At 44.9% G+C, this 22,412-nt stretch overlaps 1 long non-coding RNA gene across 1 annotated transcript; it reads left to right on the forward strand.

Moving 5' to 3' along the window:
• On the forward strand, positions 1-15,061 carry LOC132335872 (uncharacterized). Its single transcript, XR_009488757.1, has 3 exons — positions 1-101; positions 2,759-2,939; positions 11,882-15,061. It is a non-coding gene; the product is annotated as an uncharacterized LOC132335872 (long non-coding RNA).
• Positions 15,062-22,412: the final 7,351 nt, after the last annotated feature.

The following is a 22,412-nucleotide window of genomic DNA, read 5'->3' on the forward strand; positions in this document are numbered from 1 at the left end:
AGAAAACACTGCCTTGCTCTGGGAACTGTTCCTGGATGTTTCCTGCAATATGTGAGGAATCAAAAGAAAACACCGAGAGCAGCAGAATCGTCTTTGTGCAGGTACAAGACAAACGTACAGAATTTCTTTCAGTTTGAGCAGGGTGTAGGCCATGTTCACCTGGAGGACTGAGGATTAGCTACCCACATGGTGCCCAGGGTGGACAAACTACCATGCATGTTTAAAAGGCTTTCTTCCTCCTTTGGGGAAGATGAAAACAGGAGCTCCTGCAACACAGTGTGCACAAAGGAAGTATTTCACAGAGGTACCAATCAATAAATGATGAATTGCTCTGGGCAGATCTCAGCCATAGCAACTGTGCTCATCTGATGGGAAGGCTTTGGTTCACATCAGTGAAAGCAGCAGGGACAAAGTGCATGGGAGCCATTCAGAAAGGCTGGGGGGAGGCATGTAGGAGAGAGCAAAACAAGTAGAGAATGGAAAATGTTCAAGAATGTTTGCCAGTGATGATGACACTGATGATGATGATAATAATAATAACAACTAATAACAGGAAAGGTAAAAGGACCTGCTTACACAGAAGGCTCTCTAACTGTTCTAGGGTAGGTATGATAGTGAGTAGAGAGCAGTATAAATTGTCAAATGTACCTAAACAATGTGGTTTATTTCTGGGCTTTGGGGACCACTGGTATAATGCATACAAAACCATTTGTCTCAGTCAATGTGCTAGAAATCCCAGGGTTTGAAAAATCACTTCTTCACTACTAAAATCTCAGTCCATTACCACTAATTTAATCATCTGCTTGTGTGTAGCTGATGCAGACATTCTTTTATATCCCCATAATGACTTCCTAACTATTCATCTTCAGTTGGTGGGCAGGCAATAAACACCTCTTCACAGGTCACTGACTGATTTAACTAGGTTCTAGGTTAAAAAATTACAAGATTGCACTGCCAGTAAATCTTCACCCTGCAGTCCCTTGTGCAGATGTTTGGAGCAAGAGTAGCATCCAGTGGTCAAAATGTTAATTACATTATATTGAGGGCATTGCATGCTGGAAGCATTTCAACAGCTCCAGCTTTCTTGCAGCAAAAAAGCAGGTGAGCAGAAGCCTCGAAAACTCAGGGTCATGCTTACATTGCACAGAGGAAACCTATGCAGAGTAACACATCTGTCCCTCTACAAGGTTGCTGTGTGTTTTTCCTGCTCATGCCAAATGAAATCTGACCTTTAAGTTTGTAAATTCTGAGGGATGGATGGATGGATGGATGGATGGATGGATGGATGGATGGATGGATGGATGGATGGATGTTGCTGCACATGGGTACCATGCACCAGGTCATGTTCTAAGGAAAGAAGGAGGAAGGTGAGTGGGAAGGAAGGTACTGTGACCTTGGTCTGGTGTCTGTAGAATGAAGCCTTGAGCACAGGACACTGCAGAGCAGCTGTGCTTGCAGTGCTGTGACTTGAACTTGGCTGAAGGACCTCAGGGACCATGCACAGCTGAAAGCAGCAGACCTCTGTCCTGGAAATAGGATGCCAGCACTGCCAGGGGGAATAGGGGGAGTTTGACTCATAATCAAGGGAGATAGGAGAGGGGATGTCCTTAGGGGAGGGCAGCCTCACCTGTTTATTGGTGAGGGCTGTGGTTGGAGCTGCAGAGGTGGAATCTGCCTTCCTCCTCCACAAACTCTCTGTATCTTCACCTGGCCTGGGGAGTGAGAAACAGGGCCAAAAGGTGAGTCACACACTGAGAGGACAAGCCTTGCTTGTGCTTTGTGGACTACAAGAAAAAAGTGACCTCTGCATGTGCTCAAGGGCATGGAGAAAGTAGGCAAATTTCTGGTCAGTCAGGAGGAGAGGTTTCATTAATTGCACTGCAAGTGAGGGAGCTGCCAGGTGTTCAAGGGGGAGCACTGGGTTCAGTCCTCCTGCAGGTACCAGCCAGAGAACAGGGAGCATACTATCCAAAAGGAAAACAAGGCTGTTGGGGACTACTAGACCAGGATGTCAGAAATTTAGCAAGTGATAACTTAGGTTAGACATCTAAGGCTAATTTCTCCCCTGGAACTGCAATAAGTGATAAAAATTAAAAATAAATTAATAAATAACAAATAAATAAGAAGCTGGTTTTAGAAGGTCCACCATTCATGTCCTTGTGCCATGTCAGCATCACAGATGAAGGATCCCAGGAGCAAACCTGGATGCAGCTTTATAGGTGTGCACAGAGCTCTGCCTTTCCTGGACAAAGTGCTCTGGTCCCTCCAGCACCAAGAGACTTGTTTTGCTGCATTTCTGTGGCCTTTCAGTGCACCATTACTCTGTGACCTTGAGGCAGTAAAACTTGTCTGGGGCAGTTAATGATTCTCCCTGCTCCCAGGCAAACATTAGCCAAGGCAGAGGAGAACCAGCTGTGAGGGCTGCCTCACTTTCTCTTCCTTCCTCCTTTACTAACAGCAGAAATGTTGCAGCTCTAATGCAGAACCACACTTGCCCAAAGTGCTGGAGAGAGGAATTCTCCTTCACTGTCTTTTCTGCTGTGTGTGTCTCCCCACAAAAATACTGTGAAAAGGTCAGATACTGAGGCACACAGGGAGAGTTCCCCAAGGGCAGGAATGTTACCTAATTCCAGGCTGCCTTGCATGCCTGAGTGGATGCATTTTCAAAATTATTTCCTTAAGTTCACACTATCTGACATGAAATGGAGCCCTCCATAAGAAAAACCTTTTACAGAAGAGCTTCTCACTGTTTTCCTAGGAATCATTGAGGATTTTCCATCATATATGTGCTTGGTGCAATGATGTCTCTGTGTTATGCTGTGTTCTGCATCCTGAAGGATTGCTCAGCAAGTCTTGGAGTACATGGCAGAGGCAACTTCACATGATTTTATGGGACAAATTGAAGGATTATCCTCTCTCCACCCCACCTGACTGCTCAGGTAGGCTGTGACAGTTTCATGCTGTCAGCAGATGGCTGTGGGCATGGCAGCTGTACATACTGTGATAGTGTTAGGGCACTAAATGCCACTGCTTGTGCCTCAGGATCTCTCAGGTATTTTCTCCAAGGGAGAATGAATGTCATAGAGCAGCTAGATGTTGAGTGCAGGGTCATGTGAGCCTCCAACACCTAGGCTTGTCCTCACACTGTGGGAGCCCAAAGCACCATAACCTCTTCTGTCTAATGCATGGTAACCAAACTAGCCTTCCTGCACTTATCCTGAGATAAGAGTACACCCTCCTTTCCTGCAGAAAACAAAGAAGCCTTCTACTGCCTCACAGAGCAAAACTTATTTGACTCTCCTCCCCGAAGACAAGACTGAAAGTGCCTGGGAAGATGAGCTGTTCACAGCATGTGTTAACAAGAATATTAAGAAAACAGACCAGTATCTGTTTTGGGTCATAATTTGCGCTGCATCTTGCACAGCACGTAGGAAAGCAAAAGAGAGAACTGTGCCTGGCTAGGACATGAAGACTCAATGAATTTCCAGAGGTTTCCCTCCTGAAAACCTGACCATGTGGGACACATTGAACGGGGTGCATACACCTCTTTGCTGCATCACATTTGATTGTGCTAGGAACTATCAGTGCAGCCTGTTGTGCTTTTGGTGGCCTGTGAAAATTAAGTGCTGTGGTACAAGGCCAAGGTAGGTTCATAATCCATACAAAGGCTGTCCTGAAAATGCTTTGTGAATTCTCCATCAGAAACACAAAGTGATCATGGAAATACTCCTACACATAAACAGAACTATTAAAGTATCCCTAAAGTGCATGTAAAATACAAAAAAGCAAACAGCAGTAAATATGATAGCGTGTACACTGTGGAGATGTTTAAATTACTGAATAAAAAGGATTTACACTGAGACCATGTAAACTTGGGAGAGGGCTCACAGTCACAGTGGGCACATTTTCTCTCTGAGGTTGCACTGAGATCTCTTGTGCCCGGAGCAGCATGGCTCTGAGGGACAAGAGTCAGCTCGTTCCAGATTGCAGTTTCAGTGGTAACAGTGCTAAAAATCTGATCACATCCCACTCTGGAAAGCCATGTCCCAAGGACACTGCACACAGATGTAAGACCCTAGAGGCAGTGATTCCTTTCCAGAAATTCCTCTCAGGTTTCATGGTATGCTGATACAGGAAAGCAGCCTGGCATGAGGATCTGGTATCTAATGGGCTGCATTTTGGCTGCAGGCTGCTTTGCATTTTATTGATTCTTGGCAGAGGCTGTACTAGTTCTTGGCTAGAGAACTAGAAGTCTAATTAGCAGCACAAGCAAGGCAGGTCTCAGGGATCATCTGGGTGAGAGCTGCTTGCAAAGATAGGCAATGGGGTGCTAGGTGTTTGTGTTCTGCAAGCCTTCTTGCCTGTTTGACACCACACTCAGAGCCAGCACAGGAAGCACACCTGTGAACCACCATCAGAACCTGGCAGGTGCAGTGCCAGTGCTCCTCACCCTGCAGCCTCCTGCCAGCCTGCTCAGCCAGGGGCAGCACAGGCATCTCTACCCACCTAGCAAAAAGGAAGACCTGACTGGCAGGAATGAGAGCACCTTGCTACAGCCCTCTCTGAATCTGAAATACATTCATCTCCCTTGTGGGCATGATCAGATTCCTCATCCAGTTATCAGTCCTGTTTTGCAAGCAGTTGCAGAGTCAGAGGGCTTTGTAGCTTTGCTTTGCAATGTGCTTGTTCCTTGTACTTTGCTTGTTACCAGAGTAAGAGCAGCAGTAAATGTAATGTTACACAGAAAGGCCCCACAATCAAAAGTCTCTTAGCACAATAATATTTTTGTAGAAAGCAAAATAAGGTTCTAAGATTTGTGAAGCTAATAAACTAACCCAGGCTTTCTACACTGATTCCCTACAGTAATTCCCAGCAGAGCCAAACAGCACAATCCACAGCTCTTTGTCTGTAAACACATTCCAAGGCCATTTGACTAGAATGAGGTGTGGGCATGCAGGCTGATTTGTTTAGTGCTTCCCAGCTGGCCCCTCCTCCTTTCTGTCCTTGAGCCTCTTCTCAGCTATGTCTGAGATAAAGTGTGGTTTCACTCTGGGCTCTCATGCAGGAGTCCTGCTGCAGGGAAGCAAGGACTGCTTTTATCTTACAATCCCTGCAAGCCCTTTCTCCAGACTCGTCTTAGGCATCTGCAGATGTAACCAGAGTAACCTGGGACTGCAAGGTGATGCAGGAAAACACCTGTAGCTGAACCAAATACTGCAGTCTACATGTGTAATACAAGTGTTTTGACTTTCTCCAATGTAAAATTATTCCCAAACCGAAGAGCAATAAAATCTCTTGTCAGGTCTTCAATTCCACTTATGTCAGGACACAGTTTGAACATACCTCTGCCACTGAAATGCAGAATTCTTTGGTTCAAACAAAGCAGGTTTAAAGGTAAGCCCCGAGGCCTGCAGGTGGGGCAGTAGAACCATTGCATAATCGCATCAGACCTTCCCAATACCTTCAAATTCCTGCATATCCTACATACAGCTGGAAAACAGAGCCCCCCACCCATACTGGAGAGCAGCTGCAGTTTGGCAAGAAATATGGTCAACTAATACTAAAGAAAGATGAGACAGAGTATAAACACCAGCTGCTAATAAAAAAAAATACTTTCCTGATATAGACACTTTATCTAAAAAACTTAAAAGTAACATTTTATTTCCCCAAAGTTTGAATTTGTCCCTAAAGTAGTCCTGGGAATGCAGTGAGAGAGTTCTGTGGCTGCATGTGATTCAAAACAAAGTGTAGCTGTTCAAAAGCTTTGAACCAGCCCAGGATTTATAATACTTGCAAAGCTGGTTCAACTAGACTGGCAGAAGGTCAAGGTCCTGCTTTTAGAACTCAAATTTGAATGTTACCCTGCACGAAGATGTTCTTCCTTCAAGAAAGACTCTGTGGTGCAGACTAAGGCTGTTGCTTTTGCTTTTACATGGAGACAGTTTGTGACTGCGTGTTCTGCTAAATGTACCTGGGAGGATTTCATCCCCTTCCATTTTCCAGGTCATCTGTCCCTCAGGGAAAAGAAATTAAAGGGGCAGGGGACTTAATGGCAGAGACTGATAAAATCATCGTTGATGCAGAAAATAAAAGCAGATAATAACTTTCTCTTAGAAGACAAAAAATCACAAGGCATGAAACAAAATAGCTAAAGCAGTGGAAAGTACTTCTTAACACCCTACACCACTGAGCTGTAAAGCTCCTTGTCACAGGACACCAGGAGTCCAGAAAGCTGTTATAAGTTGAGAGACCAATTGGACAAAAAAGGAAGAAAAAGCCATCAAATACTGTTTAATATTAATCACTCCTTCTGTCTAGGGGGTCCCAAGCTGCAAATGGCTGTAGACCAGAAAAATACTTTATGTAATGTCTCATTTTTATCCCTGGGTTTTTATTCTACCTTCTGCACCTGCTGTTGTTCAGGGTTTTGCCTCACATAAAGAAGGGATTGAAATGAGGATCAAAAGACCAAACCTTTAAAATTATAGAGTTGCAGAGCTTGAGCACAAGCATCCTCAACAGCAGCTGTCTCTCTCTCAGCGAGCAGCAGACAAATACTCCCCTGCACTGGCCACTGTTATCAGTTTCCACTTCTAGGATGTCCAGCTCTAAAAATATTAAATGCCCCATTCTCATCTCATTCCACCCAAAAAAAGGGAAAAGCTGAATCATGGCAGTGCATAGTAGATGACAAACACCGGGAAATCTTTTATTTCCTTTCTCTTTTTTATTTTCTAATTGACTGGAATATCCTAATTTACTGAAATATGCAGCTATGTCTACCAAAAAAATTTAAATCCTTTAATTTGTGGTTTGGGCTTTTTTAGAAGAGAGAGTAAAGACCAATGCTAATTGTCTGCACTCTTCCCCACCCCCCAGCTCTCCCTTGTTGCTGTGTTCATGGAGATCAGGAGTTGGGAAGGAAGGAAAGGAAGGATGGCATGTTCTCCACAGTCAATCACAGCCTGGGAGCCTCCCCACCATGGGGGTGCCACCTGTGCAGAGAACACTCCCCAGCTCATCCCCTTGGCAAGGGCAGAGGTTGAAGCTGGCAGAAAAGCAGACCAAAGGGCAGTTTTCCTAGCTATCGGAGCATTTTTATTTTATCTCTATTTTTATGTCCCCTCATGTTCCCACAGAGATGGAACACAACCCCACCACAACCTCTCTTTCTCAGGGACCTGCTCCCCAGCATGGCTCTGGCAGCACTTAAGCAGGATGCAGCTCAAGGCTGAATTTGGCTCAGGATCTATTTTTGTCCCTGTTCCATTTCAAAAATATAATCTGTTAAATTAAATCAAACATTTTCTCCTGAATAAACAAACCACAACATACTTTCCTTTTCTTCCAAACATACACTTTAATTACGAGAGAAGAGGACTTGGCAAGTCCAGCTAAAGATGGCCCCCTGAGCAAACAAACAAGCAAGTAAATAAAAGAGCTCCTCAGAATGCTATCTTCATAGAAAAGACTACTTTTTTAACCTAACTTTGAAATTAAGTTTATGTATAAAGTACCAAAATAGCAGAGAAGAGAATAATGAATGTTCTGAGGTGAGCAGTACCACACTCGAAAATTGAAATTTATAACTAAAATGCAGCAGGGGAGGAACTTCAAAGGTTCTGACAAGCCCATAGTCTTTGAAATACCACCAGATCAATAGCTGCATGAGAAGAACACTAGAGCTGTTTGAAAAGGTTGGGATTTTTCCAGGTTCACTCTTTGTTTGGTTTCCTTTTTTTGTTCGTTTTTAGTTTGGGGCTAGGGGGTGTGTGTGTGTGTGTTTGGTTGTTGGTTTTTTTCCAAGAAATCCCAGATGTAGTTGTAGATATTTTTTGCTTTAAGTAATTCTTACAAGTCAATGAGACTTGCTTTGCGCTTTTGAAATTCTATAGAAAGTGTTCCCATGACAAGTGTTTTCTCTAAAGCTTCCAGGAATTATTTGGTTGTAAGGAATTTAAAACTTTTCTTTATGATATTTTAAAGAATAGAAATTTCCTTCATATTTGAGAGAGTCTGAAAATGTGAAATCTCAGCCACTAGAGTTAAAAGTTTTGAATAATGACACACTATCTCATTCTTTTCCTCAAAATGCATGTACTGATTTTCAGAGCAATGGGCTTTGTGTTTTAACCATATTTTATTTGAATTTAAAATTAAGTTATTTGCAAATTCTATTTGAAAATTACTTTACACTTTTCCAACAGAGGGATCTAATAAAAATAATAAAAATTAAACAACGTTTGAAGGAAATTAGAACAAAATAAGGAAGGAAAACTTACCATATAAATGTTTGTTGCAGAGCCTATAACTCTCCAATATCTATTCCTAAGCACTGAATTATTTTCAAATATAATAGAAACTCAGTTGCTCTGCCATTGTAGGGAACTACATTTTCCTTCTTTAGAGAACAATATACTCAGCTTTTTAATCAGACTGTGTTTGGAAAGCCTTTTAGCACTTAAGCTCAATCCTATACACTACCAACTCAGCCAGGCTCAGTCCCTTTTGGAAAAATAAACCAAATCATCACTGCCTCCAGCTGCCACCATTTCCCCAAACTACTTACTGGGGAAAAAATCTTAAAATCGTGGCAGTGGGTACCAGTTAAGTTGGTTTTTGTTAATTGTTCAAGTTAAATTCGTTATGTTTATAGGTAAGACTTTTTGTTTTGTAAAATAGGTGAAAGCAACCAAAGAGATGCCAATGCACTCCTGATAACAGGTGAAGTAGTAGAGGAGGAGAAAAAGGAAATTATTTGGGGATGTTCCAAAATGCTAGAGCAGAATTGGTATAACATACCACAAGGTGAACCAAAACATAACACAAGCTAGTTTAAAGCTTGAAACAGTGCTTTAAAATGCTGGGGTCTGTGTGAAAGGGAAACAAGGAGGAAACATCAGAGAAGATCTTTTTGAAATACTTCCAATAAAGGTGATTCTCTAATTTTGCCTGCTAGAGATAAGGAAATATTTAATGACTTAAATAACCCACTCTTCCCATGAAAACCAGCACACTGCTAAATTTCCACAGCCGCCTATGAAGCATTCCCAAGGTCCCAGGGGTGGTGGCAGCGGGGCTGGGGAGCCCTGGGACCCTGTCCAGCCCTGCCAGGCCAGGCAGGGGCCGGCAGCCAGAGCCAGCACGGGAGACCGGGCAGGAAAGAGGAGTGAAAGTCCTGCAGGGAGGGAGGGCAGCAGGGAGAAAGGAGAAGGAAATGCAGCAAGTCCAAATGCATAAATAAATGCCATGGGTGGATATACTCTCGTGGGGGTAGTGCAGGCAGCACACTGCAGCTGATGGCGCTGCAGCTCCTCGTTTACACTTCCACTCGCCTTAGGCTGGCAGAATGAGTTTGCTTTTATGGCAGCACTTGAAATAACTGCAAGAATAAGCAGCCTGGTGCTTCAGAATAATCCTTCTCTCCCCCAAATATTGTCCCTGTTATATTTCCACAGTAACGCAGCTCTGACACCTCTACTGCAGGAAGTCCGTGTGTCAATACCTCCTCCATCGTTCATCCTCCCTTTATTCCTGCTAACCCTCACACCTCTGCCTCAGGCTGATCCTGGGGGTTGGGCAGTGCCTGGACCAAAGGTCTGCGGGCCCTGCACCTCCCTGGAGGCTCCTGGAATAGGGGAGGGAAAGGGAAAGGGAGAGGGAAAGGGAAAGGGAAAGGGAGAGGGAGAGGGAAAGGGAAAAGGAAAGGGAGAGGGAGAGGGAGAGGGAAAGGGAAAGGGAAAGGGAAAGGGAAAGGGAAAGGGAAAGGGAAAGGGAAAGGGAAAGGGAAAGGGAAAGGGAAAGGGAAAGGGAGAGGGAAAGGGAGAGGGAGAGGGAGAGGGAGAGGGAGAGGGAGAGGGAGAGGGAAAGGGAAAGGGAAAGGGAAAGGGAAAGGGAAAGGGAAAGGGAAAGGGAAAGGGAGAGGGAGAGGGAGAGGGAGAGGGAGAGGGAGAGGGAGAGGGAAAGGGAAAGGGAGAGGGAGAGGGAGAGGGAGAGGGAGAGGGAGAGGGAAAGGGAAAGGGAAAGGGAAAGGGAAAGGGAAAGGGAAAGGGAAAGGGAAAGGGAAAGGGAAAGGGAAAGGGAAAGGGAAAGGGAAAGGGAAAGGGAAAGGGAAAGGTCCAGTGGGTGCCAGCTGGACCCACTGTCCCCAGGTCAGATGGGGAGGAACTACCTGCTGACCTGTCATGTACTCATCAAGACTGGAAAAAAGAAGTGAAAAATTTGAAGTGGAACAGCAAAGTAATGTTAAAACCCCAGAGAAGATGAAAGGAAAAAAGCATCAAAGCCCCTGAGGGCATTCACAGGCTGCCTGACCCTGTCAGCTACGCTGGGCTTCCCAACCTGCCAGGGGCCAGGACCCCACACCAGCCCCCAGGCTGTCAGCTGCTGCCCCAGCGGCCCTGCAGCCCCCCAGCCCTGCCCTCCTTGGCCCTGGGTCCCACTGAGCCGTGCCCATGTCCCAGCCTGTTCCCATCCCCAGGGATATGTCCCCAGTGTGTGGCTCCTGGCTGGGGTGCTGGGGTGGATCCAGCCCAGTGAGTGGTGGATTACAAGGTTACCCAGTGAGGGTGACTGCTTTCACCATTTTCCTCTGATGTGAGGAAATCTGCCATCCCAGCTGCACTGAGGAGACCCAGACAAAGAAAGGCTTTGGCCAAGTCCCTCTGGACAGTGTGAAATTCAAGGGCTGAGCCCCTGTCTTGCTTCTTCCCCTGCCTCCTGTTGCTCCCAGTGTTTTCCTTTCTCTCTGAAGAAAGGAAAACACTGGGAGCAACAGGAGGCAGGGGAAGAAGCAAGAAGCAAGGGAACCCCTTGTCCCTTGGATCACATCTGTCCTCTGGTAAAAACAAAGCTAAAAGGTCTGTCCCTTCTGGATCTGCTTCTTCTTCACAGAAACAGAACTGCACTTCAGCTACAGCAATGGAGCTCTAGAGGTTATTTACTCATTTCCTCCTTATATATCTTATAGGAATGTTCATTCTTATCATTACCATCCTGAAGGCCATGCCAAAGAAGGCTTTAATTTTTTTTTTTTTTTTGCAGCTTGGAAGAAATGATATGTGATATTGTTCCAATAGAAGCACTTCAGATGATCCCTTCTAGCTGCCTGCTTATAGGCTTCTTAATAACAAAATGAAGATACTCAATGTTGGTTGTCACCCTAGGAATAACTGGGCTCTCCTCTCCTTATTCTCAGTTGACTGTAAATACATTCAGCTGTAGCAGGATCATATTTCCACTTTGGACACTGTATCCCATTTATCCATCAAAGTTAAGCCAGCAGAGCATTCTGCTGAGAGATTTGGGAGATTCCATATTGCAGTCTGACAGAGGGTGAAAGAGCAGGGATATCCAAGAGGGCACAAACACCTTCCCAGACGAGTGACTGGGCACCTCAGGAGAGGCTGCTAAAGGAATGTAAGAAGAATGCTGCTCTGTTCTATCTCTTCTTCTTTGCTTGAATTGTCCCCCTTTTTCATCAGCAGTATCTCTACTCCAAATATTTTTCTTCTTAACAACACCCTTTCCATGAGCATTTTTTACCCAAAAACCACAGTATGCTGTCTTTGACAGCTAGAGCCCTTAATTTCTCCAGGCAGGATTAGGAAAGATGCAGCTTAAATTCTCAAAAGTGCTATTTCATTAGCACAGCTAATACTGGTTTCCATATTCAAATATACCCCAAGATAACTTTCATTATCCCTTTAAGTAAACACAGCTTTCACAGATGCAAGTATGTAAACAAATTTGTGTCAGTTCTTGTTTTACACTCTCAGCCATGGCTGTGCTGACACAGTGCTGCTGATCATTTCATGTCACATTTAGCATGGCCTTGCTACTCCATCCCATTAATGATTTTTTTTAATTTCCTGTTTCCCAGGAGAATGCAGAGACTGACTCTCTAGCCTTCCCTGCAGTGTGAAGTTCCCATGCTCATGTGCCCTAAAAGCAAACCTCTGCAATATTTAAAGTGAAGGTCTCAGGGAGCAGACCTCAGCCTCCTCACCAGCTGTGATTACTCCCTGAAGCAGATCACATCCTGCACAATTACAAAGATGATACCACTGAAGACCACACCTGGTGAGCACAAAGGAGCCTCAGTTAAGAATGAACAAGCAATGGAAAGGTGGGGGGTGTCTTTTATGACATTCAGAGCTGGAGGGGATGTGCACAATTCTGCCAGAGGGCTTCCAGCTGTACCTTTAGGACCGACTTAAATGCTTTCTCTTTGTGGATCTATAGGCATTATACCATTTCCCTTTGGTACCCAAGCTCTAAAAAGCCCCAGTAACTCCACAGCAAACTGCAGGGTGTAGTGGAGACATGGCCTTCATCAGTGCCTGCTGCCCAGCTCCCTCAGCAGCTTGGCAGCATGTGGTTTCCCACTGTAGCTGATGTCTCAACACAGCTAAAGCTCCACCATGCTCTGTCTTAGGCAGCTTTGTCAGTTTCATGCTCTCAAGCACGTTTCAATCTGCTTTTCCTTTCCTGTTTCACTGTGCTCCTTTTCAAAGTGGTGCATGTGGACAGAGAAGCCTTGAAAAGGATGATCCCAGAGCAGCAGGTTCCCTGCAGAAATCAGAGGCAAAGGCTAAAGAAAAGGTAATCTATACCCTGTATCTTGTTAAGCCACAGTGTATTCATATTTCAGAAAGGCTGGTTTTGAAGTGGCAGGTAGTTTAAAAGTTGACCTGCTCAGCCACAGGACTTCCAAGCAACAAGAGGTGTGGTTGAATTTGAGCTGTACATGCTGTGAGAACTTCCCCACCACTTCTAATTTTCTGAAGCTGGATAAGTCCTCTCAGAACTCTGTGCTTGCAGAGGCTTTTGGCTTTGCACAATGATTTAACTGTATTTGCCCCTGTAAGTTTTATCTTCTGTTTGTTTGTGCAATACTTTAATGGCTTTGACTTTGTGACTTTCAGGCATCTAAAGTGCTACAGCAGATGGGAACGATAACATTTTCATTAGAAAGCATTGCCAATCTGGGTTTTAATTCACACTTTTCCAGGTGCTGATCTGTGGTCCAGTGACTGAAATGTATGTCTAAAGCATTTTCTTTTATATTTTTTTTCTTGGGCAAAACCAAGAAGACAAATCCTACACTTTCATGTTGTGTCCATCCATGGCCTGTGAGAGCCAACATACAACCACAATAATGTCCCTTTAGAAACATAGCTCCTGTGTAAGGGCACACTAAGGGCCCACCAGTGTGCCTGCTTCCTAAAGGATGTGAGCACTCAAGCTTTGAAATCTGCCTCTTTTCTTGCAGAGCAACAAGCCATGCAGTTGCTCTATATCACTGATATAAAGCTCCCCAGCCTAAGTCCTGAAGCCTGCAAAGACATTGTACTGAAGGGAAAAGCTGGAAAAATTGGATGAGCAAGTTGTGCTTCATCTCTTTGGGCTTAACCTGGGTACCAGTAAACTCTTTTTTTTTTTTTAAGCTGCTAGTTAATACTCTCACACAAGCAGATAACTTGGTAAATTTTTCTCAGGTGATAATAAATAATGTTTTGCATTTATTGATTATTTATTTAGCATTTTTTTGGCAAACACTTGTTTTATAGTGACTCATCTATTTAGCATAGGTTAACATTTCAGAAGTATAGAAGTGCAGAGATTCCCCTGTAAAATTCTACCTGAAAGAAAACAGTTCAAAATTATTCAACTGAAGGCAATAGCAAGTCTGAGACTAAAACTAAAGTAACAACTAGAAATAAATTAATCAGCATGAACAGCATATTCTTCAGCATTTTTGTACCAGTAACATAGCTGTAGTAAACCTGGCCCTGGCATCCATCAGTGCTCTTGTTGCTTTGTCCCATATTCTGTGGCAGTATCTGCTAGTAATGCATTAACAAAAATCACCTTCCCAAGGCATGGAAACACTTTTTTTAGCTCCTGACGTTATAAAGGTAACTTGAATCAATAGAGCTGGCCACTCACTGTGAGATCGGAAATGCTGTGGGAGGTAATTGCTCCACTGCAAATGACTTCACATAATTTGATAGTTGCTAGGTCTCATGCATTATTCTTGCTGTTAATCAATTGTGATTTATTATCCATTTCTACTCCATTTATCATCACTTTACTGTTCAAGGTTTTTCCTGATCTTTGCCTCTCAGAGCCCAGTCTCACATTTCACTGCTGGCAGTTCAAATCAAGAATAAAATAGATTAAACACTTGAAATGCTATGCCCAACAAATGCATTCCACTTGTACTGTGTCTGGAGGGTGTCCTGGGCAGTCCAGTCTTTCCATTTTTCATTTCTTGCGGTAAGTCAAAAAGAGTATGCCAATAAGACTCCCCTTTTTGGAGTAACAATGATTAGATTTCACTTCACTTCCAAATCTAGCTACAAATACACAGCACTGTGCCTTTTCATTGTGCAGCTGACATTTGTTGAGCGTGTCTTGGAATGTTTTGAAAATACACTGTTATCCATTACTTGTGTTTTCTGTGCTTCTAAGGGTTGTCAGACTCAACCCCTTTTGGACAGTAGATAAAGACAGTGCTGGCTGATCTGCATTCCCTTCCACTCAGTTTTAACATTTCCATTCTGTTAATATTGCTCTAGCATTGCTCTGCTTGAGGGAGGCTGGACCAGATGACCCACTGCGGTCCCTTCCAACCTTATCCATTATGTGATTCTGTGATTCCCAAGTGAGAGATGTGGGTGAGAGCCCTCAGGTGAGAAGTGGGAAGAGTGGCCAGAGTTCCCTGCAGATTTTCCAGAGCTGTAAGTGGGCTCTATGCATACCCAGGGGGAGCAGGCAGGATAGCCTCAAAATGCCTCTTTGCTTGGAGTCTGTCCAGAATTCTAGCACAATGTTTTCACAATTTTCAGGGCTGCATGTGAAATAAGACTTTGTCAAAACAGGGAGGGGAGAGGGCTTCTCTGTGCCAAGATAGCAAGGATCAGCAGCAGAACCTGGAATAAAGTTCTTTGTTTGCCCCAACACCTACAGTGCTTGTGTTGGATTGTTTTATGGGCAGTAAGGCAGGGGGTGTAGGTGACAGCTCAGGGCTAAGTAACTCTGATGAGGCTCCTCCTGTTTGCCTCTAAATAAAACTGAAATATTTGGAGCTGAGCTACATGAAGGCTAAGGACAGAAGGAGGCAGCATTTCCACCAGGTTGGACCAAATGACTCTCAAAGCTGTAAGATTATGCTCTTCATCACTACCAAAGCACAAGCAGGATTCCAGCCTATGAGTGACTTGGGTAGTGAGGATCATTTACTGTCCTGGATGGTCGTATGATAGTTGGACTGTCTCTAGGTTCCTCAGTCAATGGATTACCTGTAGAGTTACAGGAGGAGAAGGCATCTTCTCTCTTGGTCCTGCAGCACGACAGGAGCTTTGTCAGACTGACGCTTCACTCCCTTTCTGGTGAACACAGTTCTTCTTGTGCTATTCACAGGCTCCTGGCCTGTGTTTAGAAATCCAAGGCCATTAAAGATGCCCAGGAAGATAGGTAACACTGGGGGTGTTTGTTTTGACAGAAATTCTTTCTGCCTAAATGTGACCTTTGTTTCAGCCAAGAGTTCAGCAGAAGGCTTGCCTGTGCTTTGCACGCTTGACATTTTTTGTGGCTTAAGCCCATTTTACACAGTAGTAATACATCATCAGGAAAGTACTGAGCTTTTTTGCTTGACCTTCTGTAGTTCCTGTTCCCATTTTTAGAAGCCACTTCAAATGTTGCTGTTGGTCATGTTCCATTTATATTCAATCTGTTCCTCATGTCACTGTTGTCACTCATAGTGCTAACTATGGAACTGAGAACTAACATTTGCTTTCAACAAAAGTGCATTTTCAGTCTCCTTACCTCTCCTTTATTAATTGGAATTTCAGCATTACTTGCAACACACAGGGGTTTTTTGGGGGGTCTTTACTCATTACATGGTATATACAAGTTGCAACCTATTGCTCAAAAAGGGATTTTCCTATAATGAAGCCAATAATAATTTATCACCTCTGTGGATTTGGGGTAAAGCTCATATCTCTTTCTGATAAAACTATGATGTAATAATCACCAACAATGATGCAGTTGCACCCACAAACCCAGATGTCCCTATGGTTTTGCTTTCTATCCCTGTTTTGAAGCAAATGGTGTCATAGCCAGGATGGGCAGATTTCCTCTCTCCCTCTCCTTTCATTCCTAAGCCAGTGATGTGAAGCTGATGGAAGAACTCTTTATCTAGGCCTGCCTGGCAAGAGCTATTGTCACCACTTCTTGACTGCAGGCTTGGTACAGATGCCCATTTTCCTGAGGGATGAGGGTCTAAGATGACAGCTCAATTACTCAGAGACCTCCAACTGACAGGCAAGTCTGTCTCTAGATACAGCATTTTCTATCCTCTGCTACAGTCATTCTTTTGCCATAAATGTTCCATTAAGCAGGGTGTTAAACATGGGGTTCCATTTATGTTAAAAACAGGAGACTCATTGCTGCACACACCAGAGGTCTTCATGGAGCAGCAAACACTATCACTGTCCTCGTGGACACACCTGAATGGTCAGTGGGTCTCCACAGAGGACCCTGTAGAAAACAGGACCTTCTCCAACTATATTCAAACAAATTTGCTTCCTCAGGGCTCATTTATATCAAAGATCCCATTTAAATGTGTGCGTCCTGGCTCCTTCTCCAACCCCGCTTTTTTTTGCCTGCCTTCCAGGTGGTGAGCAGGCTTGGACAGTTGTGCTGCTGGTATAAGAGTCTGTCCCACTTCCAGAAGACAAGAGATTGTTAGCAAGAACTCTTCCCTGCTGGACTTTCAGGGGGTCAGTAAAGCACAAAGTTGAAAGTCATTATGGCAGTGTCTGACCATAGGAATTTGACCCACCTGGCTTTTACAGCTCTAACTACACGAATACAGTTAAGGAAAGAAAGATCTGGAAACAGCTGCCTTGGAGACATCTGTGAGGAAAAGGACATCTGGTCTTGAGACAGACTAGCCTGGGCAAGACCCAGGTAAAACTTCCCAGGTTCAATCTCTCTGAAAGTTATTATATCATGTGGGCATGACATCTAGTTTTCTTTGAAACATCTGGGGTTTTCCCAAGATAACCTACTCACGGCCAAATGGCAAGGGGTGTTACCCTGAAAGTGAGCAGGCAGTGATATTCCTTTAGATCGTGTTGTATTTTGACTGAATTATGTCAGTAACAGTTTGCTGAGCCTGAAACTAAAATACATTTTGCTGGGACTTGTCAAGAGGACTTATACCCAGCATATGGCTTGCACAGTCACCCCTGAAACAGCCTGAGCCATGTGAATATTTAGCAGGCATAGCTTTGGCCTGTATGTTTGAACAAAGCTTTAAATTTCTCCGTGTTTTCTGAGTGCCAAGACCTTGGTAGTTCTGCAGCGCGGTAACTGGGCACAGCAAATGAAAGTACACCTAAGGAATCCGCCTGCTGATGACTGGTGTTGTGAGCAATCATGAGTCATATCTGTAGTGCTCTGAGAGGTCAGCCAGAGGGTGCCACTGGAGGAGCACTGAACTGCAGCTCCTAGGCAAATCCCATGCTCTGTCGCGTGATACTTTTCTCAAAAGTCTTTGCAAGTTGCCCTGCAAGTCCCTTCAGGTATCATCTCCTCCAAGGCTCTGACTTATTCATACCATACCCATGGAGCCATGCACAGGTGGGCACTGTGCACCAAGTCCTTACAGAAAGGCAGGGGGGATAAAGGTGATGCCCCATACTGGCAAGGAGCTGCACTGGAGATCCAGAGCAGTGACCACAAAACCCAAATGCATTTGTGGTGACCTACATGTCAGCTACAGAGGTCATCCACATCAGAGGTTCAGCCTAAATTTGAGTCTGTACAGATCAGGATGCTCCAGATTTCCCACATGGGACAAGATCTTACCTCAGGCATTCAAAGGAATGTGGTACAGGTATGAGCAGGACAAAGTATGTTTGCAGTACAGTTTTGGTAAGGCATAGTTCCCCCCACCATCTCTAGTTCTGGATAAATGCTCCCAGGGGTGCTAAAAGAATTTGCTGGGTATTTATTTTCTAAGCACAGAAGACTTTGACCAGAGAGACCCCAGTGTGAGCATATTACAGCCACCTCCATAAAGGAGTGAGTGAATATGTGGTGAGAAGTGGGTGCCCTGTGGCAGTAACACTGGCTGGGCTGTCAGTGACAGGGGTTGGCAGCAGGCTGGCAGGCACTGTGCCACCTTGGCAGGCGTGAGGACAGCAGAGAAGGCAGGAAATCATTCTGCAAGGGCTGTCCCAACTGGTCCCTTGATGCCTTGACCACTTGTTTGGCAGACTGTGCTCAAGCTGCAGGCCCTGAAATTCCCTGACAGGGCACCCAAAAGGCTGCAATACCAGCCTTGTTACCTGCTTTCAAAAGCTGCCTGTGCAGAAATGCAGGATCAGCCTTTGCAGGGTCTAAGGCTGGGAAGTAGCCAAAGACAGGTCCTGGTGGGAGGCAGGGACTTTTGAGGGGATGTAGCATGGCTGATCATGCTCCCCAAAGGGTCCTGCTTTGTCTCCAAGACTTTAACACGTCATCCTAATACAACCTGTCCTGAACTGTATTTCTATGTGTGCTCACAGCCCCAGATGGGAGTGCCCAGCCTGGGAGTGACTCCATGTGGATCCCATGGCAATTATCCAGCATCACATCTTGGGATGGAGGATGGAGCATGAGGCAAACACATAGTTTGGAGCAGCAGGAGTAGGTAGGGTCCATATCCCACAGCCAAGTGCCCTTCTGCTGTTTCCTTTGCTTGTGCACAGTGCCCTTGGGAATGAGCACTCACAGCTCTGCAGGTGCTTGTACAAAAGCAAGGGGCAAGCCAGACCTGCCTCCCATGCTGGACAGGGGATGGGCAGAGCCAGTGGAGGGAGCTGCTAAGCAGGCACAAGCCTCAGTTAGTGTGGCAGATGCAGAGGAACCAAGTGGTGCTAAACTTATGTAAACACACACAGAGCTCATCATCTGGGGAACTAGGTGGTTGGTGTCAACACCAAGCAGTAACACAGCCCAAATCTGCACAGCAGCAGTCTCTCAGGAAAACAACATTTTGGGGTTCAGTTATCAGTGCTGCAGTTTTTAAGCAAGGAAAGAGCTGCAGTGTTTGATAACCACGGAGGAGGCATGAGCTACAGGGATTACAGGTGATGCAGTTTATTGCTCACTGGACAGTTTTCTGCTTCTCAGTGCACAGGACTGAGGTAAGTTTGAGGGGGCAAGTTTTACAGCTGCTCCAAGATGACCTTGGTGTGAGGTTCTCCTCCAATGCTCTGGAAAACCCCCTCAGGTCCCCACCATACTTTCAGTGGCTTCTATTTCTTGTGGGGTAACAAGGTTATTCCTGCGTGAGAGCCCAGCTTCCTGCCTGTGCCGTGAAGTTGTGTTACACAACAGGTGTATTGTGGCACCTGAAAATAGTGATCTCCAGGTGATATTAAAGGTCAAGACCATGTAAACTGTCAGAAAGCTTAGCCTCAAAGACACTGCAGCAGGAGGATCATGGAGGTGCTTTAAACAGGCTGAAGCCAGTCCTTTGCTATTGCAGCAACCACATCATCCATGTCCCTGCACAAATTCAGCAAGCTTACTCCTAAATTAGCTAGATTTCTGTTCTCACCCTTCTGTTGTAAAAGACCATTGTGAAATAATGTTAAATGTCATGCACCCTAACAAACCAACCTGAACAAACTCAATCTTCCACAGGAAATTCTGTGTATCTCCCATGGTTTGCTGCAAGTAATGTTTAGGACTACACCTCCAGCATCCTGCCTGCCCAGGGAAATGTGTCATCTGTGAGGGCTGCAGCAGGATCATTGTCACAGAAAGATTCCCTGCTGGCTGCGCTCCAAGCCTTTAAAACTGGGATCTTCCCTTAGATCACTGACACTGCAGGAATACACACTTGGCTTCAGCAGCACTGTCAGGGCGCTCAGCTGACCCTGTAACACAGTGCAGCTTCTCACACTTTGCTGCTTTGCTGCCTCCTGCCCACTGAAGACTGTCCTGGGCCGGACTGTCTGACTGCATATCCAATATGCAATCAGAAGCCACCATTTTCAGAGCTAAGATGCTGATCAGAGGTGGGTTGGTTCACCAGATGTGTCACTTCCCAGGGACATGGGACCCTCCTCCATCTGCACTCCCCTGTATGAAGGGCCAGGTACAAGAGAACAGCTGGTGCAGCAGGAGCTGGCTGTCCAAACCTGCTCCTATTATATGACTGCTTTGTTTCAGTCAGCCAGTACTCAGTGGCACTGTGGGTTTATTTCTAGCAAGAGGAGAAGATTATATGAGTAAGGTTATTCTTGGTTGTGTCATCCTGTTTATTTACAGGGATGCACATGCATGCCTATGTCCCCAAAACAAGCTGGAAATGAACAGCACACAGTTGTGTTGCCCACTCTTTTCCAGATGTCTTTTCCTCTCAGCTCTCATTCCCCAAATTTTCTGTCTCCAGGAGATCTGCCCCAGGACAACTCTCTCCATTACTTTTCCTTATTTTTTCCTGGCTTCCAGCCTCTAACATGCTTTCAGCAGCCAGTGTGCTTTCCTCAGCATTCACAACTCATTCCACCAGGCCAGGTTTTAGCTCCTGATACACTTACATGTAATGCATTACGTAAGCCCCTACAATTTCGAGCTGTCATGGCCTTCAGAGGGTGTTTTTCTCTTTCCATTTGACCTGGAGAAATCATCCTACATAGATTACCCACTTATGTTCTTAATCAGGTCTCTGCCTTTTGCCTATAGAAAGTTATTTAATTTCAAATTTAAATCGCCTCTACTAGAGCAGTAAGATAGGTTTTAAATCACTTGTGTGAATGGTATTTAAAGGACAGTACTTGTGAGAAATTTTACAATAGAAAATTATTTGAAATAAGCAGAAGTTTGTATTGCTGCACACAAATTATTCTGTACTTCTCCCTGTGTTGTTAAAATGCACTGAGTTCAAAGGGGTTTCAGTTTGGAAACTTTGGGTGCCCTGAAATTATGTCCATTGCAACCTGGTCCACAGCTCTGCTTATGTGAGGAAATTCCCAATTTCAGGAGCTGCTTCCATTTTCTCACCTATTTATCCTGTTGCAAACACCTGAAGTGTTCTTCAGAGCAGATTGTGGTGTAGCTCTGCCTTGGCAGTGGAGAGCAGCTCCACTAACACCAAAGTGCCCGAGTCTGAGCAATCAGGTTCTGCACTGTGGCTCCTGCCCGAGGGACACCCTCTGCTCTGAGCATGCCCTGCACAGCCTCAGGGTGGGCTCCCAGCAAAGGCTCTCCCTCCCATCTCACTGAGTGTGATTCTTCACACAGGAAATGATAGCTGGGACACAGAGGGGAGGACCTGCCAGACTGGCAATAGGAGAGCTCTGAGACACAAATCCCCTCCACACCCTGATCCTCTGAGCCAGAGAGGCATTCAGTTATGTTGCATATTGACAGTGCTAATCATGTTGTGGACAATCATACCTGGGTACCTGAGAAATGCCTGCCTGGACTGATGCAGGGTAGTTGGGATTTGCCAGAAATCTGCTCTCTCACGTGCAGCTGTGTTACCAGGTTTTCAGGAGAGTCTGAAGTGTGAGTGATTATTCCCCTAAGGAGATGTGAAGCAGACACATATTGAACTTTCAAAGTTGTTTTTCTTACAAATCAATGAAGTGCTGGTTCTCACTTTTATTTCCATAACCATATGACTTGTTTTCACTATGTGTCAGCTGCCTGCTAATATTGGATTTGCACTTTATAGAGAGATTTCTTTTTCGTATGATTTCCAGAGAGGCAACTGAATGCTGCTGAAGGTGACAACTAGCTGTAGGCCAGTGATAAATGCAGAAAAACATTTCAGTCCAAGCAACCTGCAGTGACCTGAGAGAAGGGCTCTGTCTGCACCACAAGAAATGCAGCATTATAGGAAGGAACAGCAGAACGAAACAGCTCATGCTGAAAGCCTGACTTCTACATTAGGGGCCTTTTAGGAGGGTTACTTAAGACCAGCTCATCTGGTCCAGTGGACTGAACATGCACTTGTGTTTCACACACCTCAAATATGCTCCTGGAGAATCTCATAGCATAATTTAATCTGAAAGGAATCTAGCTCACAGACTCCAAGCATGCAACGCCAGATGCAGTAGGTGGGAACAACTGGACAATCTTTTTTGAAAGCACATCCCTTAATTAAAACATTAATGTTGGCAAGGCAAAAGACTGCTTGAAATAGATTAAATTTAAACTAGAAGTTTTCCCCCTGTGATGTGTAGGAACAAAGAAGCTGCAGGTTCACAATAAATTGCAGCTGACTAAAAAGCCCAGCAAATCAGTATGCAGTTTCTTCTTCTTTCTGCATCCCTCTCCTTCTTCCCTGGCACACCACAAAGGAAGCTGGGGTGCTTAGCTCTGCATTCCGTATGCAGAAG

Source organism: Haemorhous mexicanus, chromosome 1 (assembly GCF_027477595.1).
Source record: "Haemorhous mexicanus isolate bHaeMex1 chromosome 1, bHaeMex1.pri, whole genome shotgun sequence".
Taxonomy (NCBI): domain Eukaryota; kingdom Metazoa; phylum Chordata; class Aves; order Passeriformes; family Fringillidae; genus Haemorhous; species Haemorhous mexicanus.